The following is a 9,184-nucleotide window of genomic DNA, read 5'->3' as shown; positions in this document are numbered from 1 at the left end:
TGTGGGGGGAATTATACCTCAGCCTGAAGTGGGGCTTTAATAAAATGGAGACCTGAATGGAGAGGTGAGGAGGATTCTGGGAATATCATTTGATTTTACTATTTGTGTTCAGATGTAGAGTTTTCCTCCTGTGAAGTCTGGAGATCATATGACATCACATTGCCTCCACCTCCCTCCCTGATAGAAGAGAGAAAAAAGAAGAAGATTCTAGAAGTCACCAGAGAGATCACTGAGCTGCTGACAGGAGAGGTGAGCGGTGCCGGGAATTCTGGGACATTCTCCAGTAACAGACAAGGGATGTGTCTGGATGGTGACTGTATCATTGTGTGTGTCAGGTTCCTATAAGGTGTCAGGGTGTCACTGTCTATTTCTCCATGGAGGAGTGGGAGTATTTAGAAGGACACAAGGACCTCTACAAGGACGTCATGATGGACAATCAGCCGCCCCTCACATCACCGGGTAAGAGGAGACTTTATTGTAAAGGAGAGAGCAGTACGGAGGATCCACCTAGATCCCCCATCATCTGATAAACACATAGAAACAATGGATTCAGTCAGTGTGTGTGTTTCCTACAGATGGATCCACTCATGGGAACCCACCAGAGAGATGTCCCCGTCCTCTGTATTCCCGGGATTCCACACAGGAAGGTCACACCATCCCTCACCATCATCAGGTAGATGATGACAATTATTGGTAGTTGTGATTTATACACAGCATGTTTGTTACAATGAATGTTTTATTATATCTTTCAGAGTGGAATCCTCGGGGATGATAATATTGATGTTAAAGAAGAGTATAAAGAGGAGGATGAGGAGTATGGAGTGATGGAGGAGTTTTCAGAAGGACACAAGGATATGATGGAGCCACCTAATACCAGGAACCCACCAGAGAGATGTCCCCGTCCTCTGTATTCCCGGGATTCCACACAGGAAGGTCACACCATCCCTCACTATTACAAGGTTGGTGGGATGGAGAATCTAGAACATGGACTTGTAGAGACTATGGGCTCCAATCACAAAGCGGTATCTTCCCGTATCCCAGTATGTAGTAAGATGCTGCATTCTCTTTTTTAGTAGTGAATCCTGCGGGGAATTTACCACTGGTGTCCATAGCAACACTTGTAAATAGCTTGTTGTTATGGAGAGGGCAGCCGCCAGTGTCCCCAACAACCAGTAAACAAGGAGCGGACGGCCGCCAAGTTCCCCGCTGACAGCTGTGACAGGTCTGGTATGGATGTTGAGGGGAACCCCGATGCCAAATAAATAAAATTAAAGGCGTGGGTTCCCCTCCAAAATCAATAGCAGACCCTTAGTGAGTGCCCACCTTCCTCCTGAACCATACCAGGCCACATACCCTCAACATTGGGTGGGTGTTTCAGGACAGGGGCACTCTGCGCCCCCAAAAGCACCTTGTTCCCATGGCGATGGGGACAAGGGTCCCTTCTTCACAACCCTGGGCAGTGGTTGTGGGGTCTTTGGGTGGGGGGCTTATTGGAATCTGGAAGCCACCTTTAACATGGAGGCCCCCAGATCCCAGCCCCCCACAATGTGAATGAGTTTAGAGTACATAGTACCCCTATTCATTCACCAAAAAACATATCGTGTAAACAAACACTGGAAGTAATTATTGACAAAACAAAAATAAAGAAAAATATCCCCCTGATGTAGATCCATCGATGATCCAATCATGATACTTGATAAGGGCACATGGCCTGGTATGTTTCAGGAGGGGGGGTCACTTGCTTGTCCCCCCTTTCCTGAGCTGCATGCTCAGATAGGGGTCTGGTATGTATTTCTTTCATTTTGTCAAGGGGTCCCCCTCAAAATCCATATTAGATCCCCAAAGGGGGGGACCCCATACCATTTTCTTAATATTTCATTGCCAGTAATTCTTTTTTTCAGATTTATCGGTTGGTTAGGACGCAGCGGCCGCTCGCTCCCTAACAACCATGTTGTTTACTGGTTGTTAAGGATGCCAGCGGCCGCCCACTCTTTACCAAGCAGTACACATTTCCTGAATGCCGCATGTCTCCACCACTAATTAATGACCGCATGCATTTCATTCTTTATTTCCTTCTGTGAATGTAACGCCTGTTCATGCGGTATTTACTGAGCGTGTTCAGTGTTTGTGGTCAATACCGCAACACGGGATAGGAAATGGACAGTTTCAGGATGGCATGCGGTATTTAGGGGAAATGTACCCACATATCACATGTGATCTGCTTCTGTGAAGGGAGACAATGTGTGGATGTTGTGTGTGATGTCACAATCATAAATCTTACATTTTACAGATGATATTTTCTCCCATTTCCTTGATTTAGAGTGGAGATCCAATCGATATAGAATTTGAGGTGAAAGCAGAAGAAGAAGAGGCGTATGTGAGGGATGATCAGCAGTCTATGGAGGAGGATGGAATAACGGGGACATTTATAGAGGAGGACACTCCTACAGAGATCAGCACAGGTGGGTCATGAACACTAAATCCATTCCTCCACCCATACTGCTCACTGATTGGTCCAGAGTAGGGCGGGGACTGGGTGATATCAGCCTGTAATCCCCTGGTCACTTTCCTGAGCTGTGTTCCCCGTCCTGTATTCCTGGATTTCTCTCGGATAATCTTCCTTCTCTGTGCTGCAGACACAATTTATGTATCTAGACTGGATTTATGGAGGTTCTGGGGTTCAGCTGGAAGCTAAATATTAATTCATTGCCTCTGCTCAACGTAGACACCTGTCAGAGCCTAGACTTGAACCCAGAACCTCTACTGTGTCTGGCAGTAACTCTTCTCACTGAGTTACCTGATATAATAGACGGCACTTTGCTCAATCCATTGCTTTGTTTTCTGCTGAGCCTTGAACTCTTTGCTCCTCCCATGAACTTCCTGATTTAAGCCATGTCTTTGCACTTCCTGTTTGGCAGATTATTGTGTCTTCTCCATCCAATATCTTGCCCTTGTCTCTCCTGCTACCTTCTGTACCTTCACTACTGACCTGGAACTACTTGTTACTGACCCTTGGCTTGTTTATTGACTACTACTACTGTGACCTGGTACTAACACGCAGCAAAACCCATACCCACCATCTGGAGCTCCGGTGATACTGGTTAGTGCTTAGACCCCGCACCTCAGATGAGCCCATGTCATCTGTCATGGTGACCTGCCTGTATATCTATCCTGTTGGTTGGTCTTCTGCTATAACTACTGGTCTCTGAGCCTGACCCAAACATGGAGGCCGCTATAGCCTACCAAGAAAAATGTTCCGAACTGGAAAGTGTAGTAAAGGGGCAACAGGAGAAAATCCATGACTGCAAAGATGATTGCTGGGCATATGTTCCCGTGATGTTGCTAACACAGGCATGCCTCTGTCATGATGAGTGATAGAGGGGGTGGGGACCCTCGTCCTATAATCCCCTCATCACTGTCCCTCCTATAAAAGACAGTTCTGGTTGTTTCCTCACTCTCTGACTAAGGTCCATGAATAAAGAAATGACCTGGTAGGAGATCAGAGGAGCCATTTCCTAGTTCCCTTGAGGGTGGAATTGTAAGCTCCTCAGAGACCAAGCTGCCTGATGTGGGTGGAGTCCTGGATTGGGGGAACCAATCAGCTCCTGTCTAGTAATCCTCTTTGTCTTTGTATTTTAGTCCATGGCCGGGAGATGAGGAAAACCTCTGAGGATTGTCTCACTTTGGCTCCAGACTGGAAAGTAGAAGATGAGGACATCACACAGTATGGTCCAGGAGAAAACCCGGCTCCCTCCAATGTCCATCCGGCACCACCCTGTGTAGATGGACCATCGGATTCCTCGTATCCTGAGGAACCTCATACTGTGCGGGACCGGGCCGGCCTTCCAACAGGGAAAAGCTTCTCCTGTACTGAGTGTGGGAAGGGTTTCTGTTCTAAATCCAAACTTAATGTGCATAAAAGATATCACACAGGGGAGAAGCTGTATTCCTGTCCTGAGTGCGGGAAAAGTTTTTCACAGAAGTCCAGTCTTTACACACATCAGAGATCTCACACGGGAGATAAGCCGTATTCCTGTCCTGAGTGTGGGAAATGTTTTTCAAGGAAGACCCATCTTTACACACATCAGAGATCTCACACGGGAGAGAAGCTGCATTCCTGTCCTGAGTGTGGGAAAAGTTTTTCACAGAATTCCAATCTTTACACACATCAGAGATCTCACACGGGAGATAAGCCGTATTCCTGTCCTGAGTGTGGGAAAAGTTTTTCACAGAAGTCCAGTCTTTGCACACATCAGAGATCTCACACGGGGGAGAAGCCACATTCCTGTCCTGAGTGTGGCAAATGTTTTTCAGAGAAGTCCAGTCTTTACACACATCAAAGATCTCACACGGGGGAGAAGCCATATTCCTGTCCTGAGTGTGGAAAGTGTTTTTCAGATAAGTCCAATCTTTACAGACATCAGAGATCTCACACAGGGGAGAGGCCATATTTCTGTCCTGAGTGTGGAAAATCTTTTTCACATAAGTCCAATCTTTACAGACATCAGAGATCTCACGCAGGAGAGAAGCCGTATTCTTGTCCTGAGTGTGGGAAATGTTTTTCAGTGAAGTCCCATCTTTACACACATCAGAGATCTCACACAGGGGAGAAGCCTTATTCTTGTCCTGAGTGCGGGAAATGTTTTTCAAAGTCTTCCAATCTTTACACACATCAGCGATCTCACACAGGGGAGAAGCTGTACTGCTGTCCTTAGTGTGGGAAATGTTTTTCACAGAAGTCCAGTCTTCATAAACATCAAAGATCTCACACGGGAGAGAAGCCACTTTCCTGTCCTGAGTGAGGGAAATGTTCCTCACTGATGTCCTGTCTTCCTGTACATCAGGGATCCCACACAACCCTGGAGGTGTATTAGTGCCCTGAGTGCAGGAAATGTCTTCTAGATGAATGTTGCTGGACATCCCAGCTCTCATGTGGGGAAGAAGCACACCCTGATATACACCTCAGATATACTCCATGGCTGATCTTCATCATGGAAGAAACAGTCCATAAGGAGGTCAGAGGTCCCCAAAGACATGGATGAAGTGTGGGACCGGGTTGGCCATTGATAGCAGGAGAAGAATAAAAATGGAGTCCTGACCTGTGATTGGCTGAGTACATTTTGTGGTGGGAGATTTCACAAACACTTGGAGGTCTGTTTTAAAAAATAAATATTTCTACCTCCTGTATAACGGACACTTCCACCCCCTTCCTGCCCAGGCTGACTGGTAACTATCAGCTCTCACACTTTGAATGACAATTACACAGTCATGCAACATTGTACCCAAATTATATTTTTGTAATTTTTTCACACGAATATTTATTTTGGTGGTAATTAAACACCACTTTTTACCATTTTTCTTGTTTCTTGTTTTTACAAATAAATCGTCTTTCCTTATAAATGTAGACAAAGGTGTATTCTGCGCCATTTCTTGGGTACAATAACCCCAATCAGTGTCTATGATTCAGTGTGTAGGAGAGTTATAGAGTCTACAAACTATGGGATAGATGTCTGAAAATCCATCATGTCTGATGACGGCAGATCTCATTTCTGAGGACCAAAAACACCAGAACGGTACAAATTGTCAGAACTTTATCTGTGAGGAAATAATCCGTATACAATTCATGGAAACAGGCGGGATCTGGAATGAAGGAGATTCCCTACTAATTCTCACAAAGTAACCGACATCCCAGTTCTGTATTTGTGATAATTGGAAGACAAAATAAAAAGCAATAATGTGCAAAAATATATATTTATTAATAATATAAATCAGTACAAAATGGGGATGAAATATAATAGGTGATGATAAATAATAAACAATACAAGATAACAGTACAATGATCTAATCCACAATAATGGGGAGAAATACAAGCCAGCAATTACTTCCAAATATTAATGAATTACATCCAACTGTCTGGAAATGTCGTGTAAGAAATCAGTAACTCAGCAACATGTGACAACAGATATACAAATCCCCCCCGTGATCTCTCTACACCAGATATTCAACGCTCAACGTGTACCTTGCCATGACTTGATCTGGAATCCCATACACAGGCCAATCCAATCCGCTTACAATCTGAGATGAAGATGTAATGTTACATGAAGTAGTCTGCCTTGTCATATATATACTGTATACATCCGGATAAACCATTTTGAGTCTAGACCTACTAGCCAGGCACAAACCTTACTCTCCACCAGTTGCCCCACCCAACCTTGCCCAGGTCCACCTCCAACCCCACCCCCAGCCCATCCCCCAACCCTGTCCCTAGCCCTGCCCCCAACCACACCCCCTTAAAGCTTATGAAATTACATTTTTCTTTAGAATAAAGAGTCCAAAATATAAAAAACTGCAATTACAACTTTATTATGTCAATTTAAACATCACAGCAATAGCTTAATAGCAATCGGGTGCAATCAAAATATCAAGTTTTACAGCTTTAAACCTGCAGTGAACATTTTGTATTTGTTTTGTTTATCTCCGGCATCTTTAGTAACTGCAGTAAAGTCTCTTTTAAAAGATGTAAGTTTAGTTTACAGAAGTATAGCATAAGAAAAAGTGCTTATTTTGATGCCAAAAAACATGGAATAATAATTACTGTAAACATGTTGTATTTTTTATCTCCAGCAGAGACCTTAGAGAAGTGCGGCATTAAGAAAAAAGAAAAAAGTGCCTCTATTGATGGCCAAAAAACATAAATAACAATAGTAAACATTTTGCATTTTTTATCTTCAGCATCTTATTAAAAGAGAGCTTAGAGAAGTAGTGCATTAAGAAAAAACAAAGAAGTGCTTATTTAGATGCCAAAAAACATGGCATAACAATAGTAACCATTGTAACATAGAGCAGCCATGGTTTGTGTTGTACAGCAGGACCAAGACTTGTGTAATACCCTTTTTCTGATGCAAAATACCACTTCAGTGGCTGTGTGTGGATTGTATTCTATTCAATTAAGAAAATAAAACACCAAAAAATAATTATTTGGATGCCAAAAAGCAGTAGGAAGCCAGTTTCACATCAAGATTTGCTATGGTTTTCATTGTACAGCAGGACCAAGACTTGTGTAACGTCCCCTTTCTGATACAAAATACCACTCCAATGGCTGTGTGTGGATTGTAATCTTTTAGTGGTGGTCCATTAACAGCAATCATCAGAAGATCATCCAAAGTCTCCCGTGTCAGTGATGAACGATAGACCGTCTTTATTCTGATTTGGTAGCTATAGCCACGTTCACATGAGGCGGTTGTTGGGGGAAGTACGGCACAGAAACTGATCAGAGGGAGTATGTTGCTGAATCTTTCTGCTGATTCAGTCTTTTCAGAGTCTCATTAAAAGAGTCCATTTTGAATGGAGAGTTTGAGGTCAGCCCACTCTGCTTCTAACAGCTCAATTTTGTCTTCAAACTGATTATCAAAAACATGTTTTGCAATTCTGTGCAGCTCAGTCCATCCAAAGTTGGGGATGTGAGCTTTGTCTGGCCAAGACACGCTGTTCAATATATGGACAGATTGTACAATATCTGAGGAGAACGAGGAAAGCCTCAAAATGAAATCTCTTTCTGCTTTGGCCAATACAGATTGGTGTATAGACTGAAATTCTGTCACCAGCTTGAAGGTTGGTCAGCTGCAGCCCATGTCGTTTTCCATCTTCTGTAAACTTACTAAGAAATTCAAGTTCATTTTTTCCTTTCCCATCAGAAAGATCCTGAAGAGTTTTAGCTGCTTGTTCTAGTTTGTTTTTTACCTGACAGATCATAAGTTCCTTGTTCTGAAGACCCTCTGACAAAGGGTTCAGCTTGCTAGAAAAATCGAATAGGAAATGCAAAAGTTTCACAAACTTCATCTGTTTCAGGTCTTTCAGGATGCCTTTAACTTTAGCAGATTCACATGATCCCTCAGATGATATCTGCTCAGAATGGCTCCCTACTGTCTTCCAGTGTTGCAGAAAAGCACGCAAGGCCTCGACTTTGCTGCATAACCAGCGCACTGTGTGTACATCTTCCATTTTCAAGATTTCCTCAAAGTGTCTGCGAGATCTTTACTGGTTGGCAACCCTTCTTGATCCACGTTACAAGGGTCAAGGTGCAGAGCTCATCCAGTCTTCCCAGAGGGAGCAGAGGATGAAACATCCTGAGGATGCCTTGAAATTGTGTAACACCTTTCCAGATACTGGGAGGTCACCATTTCCTGGACAACGTGTTTCTGAGGCTTCATTCTGTCAAAGGAAGAGCGGTGGAGAAGGCGGCCAGCTGACCGATTAAACAGTTCTTTAGTCCTCAGCACCCAGGGCTGTTAGGTTTAAGCACCCATCGGCAGGGTCTGCATCATATGGTGCAGGATTATCTAGGGGCAAGAGTAGACTTGGAGACCTTTCCAACTGAGCATCCACTGGGTTACTGGGTCTTGAGGATGGATCACTGGCCAGAACTTGTTCAATATGCCATCAAGGTACTGGCCTGTCCTGCACCCAGCGTGCTTTCCGAACGGACATTCAGTGCTGCTGGAGGTTTTGTGATGGATAAGAGTGCGTCTGTCCACAGACTCCGCTGACCAACTGACATTTATCAACATGAATCAATCCTGGATAATTTTTCTATAATTTTTAACAGTTCTTAACTACAGGGCCCATGACTGCACCCAGCAATAGTAACTGTGAGGGGACACAGTGTTCAGGCACCATCAACACTGAAGGCCAAATTTTTCTATACCTGTATGAGAGGTGCATTACATATAATTAGAATTTTTAGAGCCGGGTCCAATCCTGCACTTGTCAAGAATAACTCTGAAGGGTTACGGTGTCAGTTCTGCTGCAGCAGGTTCTATACATTGTACAGATGTGCAACTTTGCAGGTAGTTTAAGGGACCCCCAGGCATGATATTTAAATGAATTTTTTTTTTTTTTTACTTTAAGCCAGTGCTTCTCAAATAGTGGGGCGCGCCCCCCCTCCATCAAGGGGGGCGCGTACAGGGGTGGGCAGAGGGCTGCTGTCTCTTACCTGGCACCCACGATGATCCATCCAGGAAGCGCTGCTCCTTCCGTCACTCTGGCCACTCCCTCACTCCTGCCGCTTGGCTCCGCCTCCTCACCGGTGATTGGCCGCCAGAACTGTAGCTCAGGAAAGGTACACAGGCGGCCAATCACGGGCGAGGAGGCGGAGCCGAGCGGACCCGCGAAAATCGAGTGAGGG

General features: G+C 44.4%; 1 pseudogene; it reads left to right on the top strand.

The window, feature by feature from the left end:
• The first annotated feature begins 3,653 nt into the window (after positions 1-3,653).
• Positions 3,654-9,184, top strand: part of LOC149461893 (uncharacterized) — a 57,742-nt pseudogene continuing 52,211 nt past the window's right edge.

This window comes from Staurois parvus, unplaced genomic scaffold (genome assembly GCF_062004578.1).
Source record: "Staurois parvus isolate SC_StPar_1 unplaced genomic scaffold, SC_StPar_1.0 ptg000191l, whole genome shotgun sequence".
In the NCBI taxonomy this organism is placed as follows: domain Eukaryota; kingdom Metazoa; phylum Chordata; class Amphibia; order Anura; family Ranidae; genus Staurois; species Staurois parvus.
This window is presented reverse-complemented; position numbering and strand designations above follow the sequence as displayed.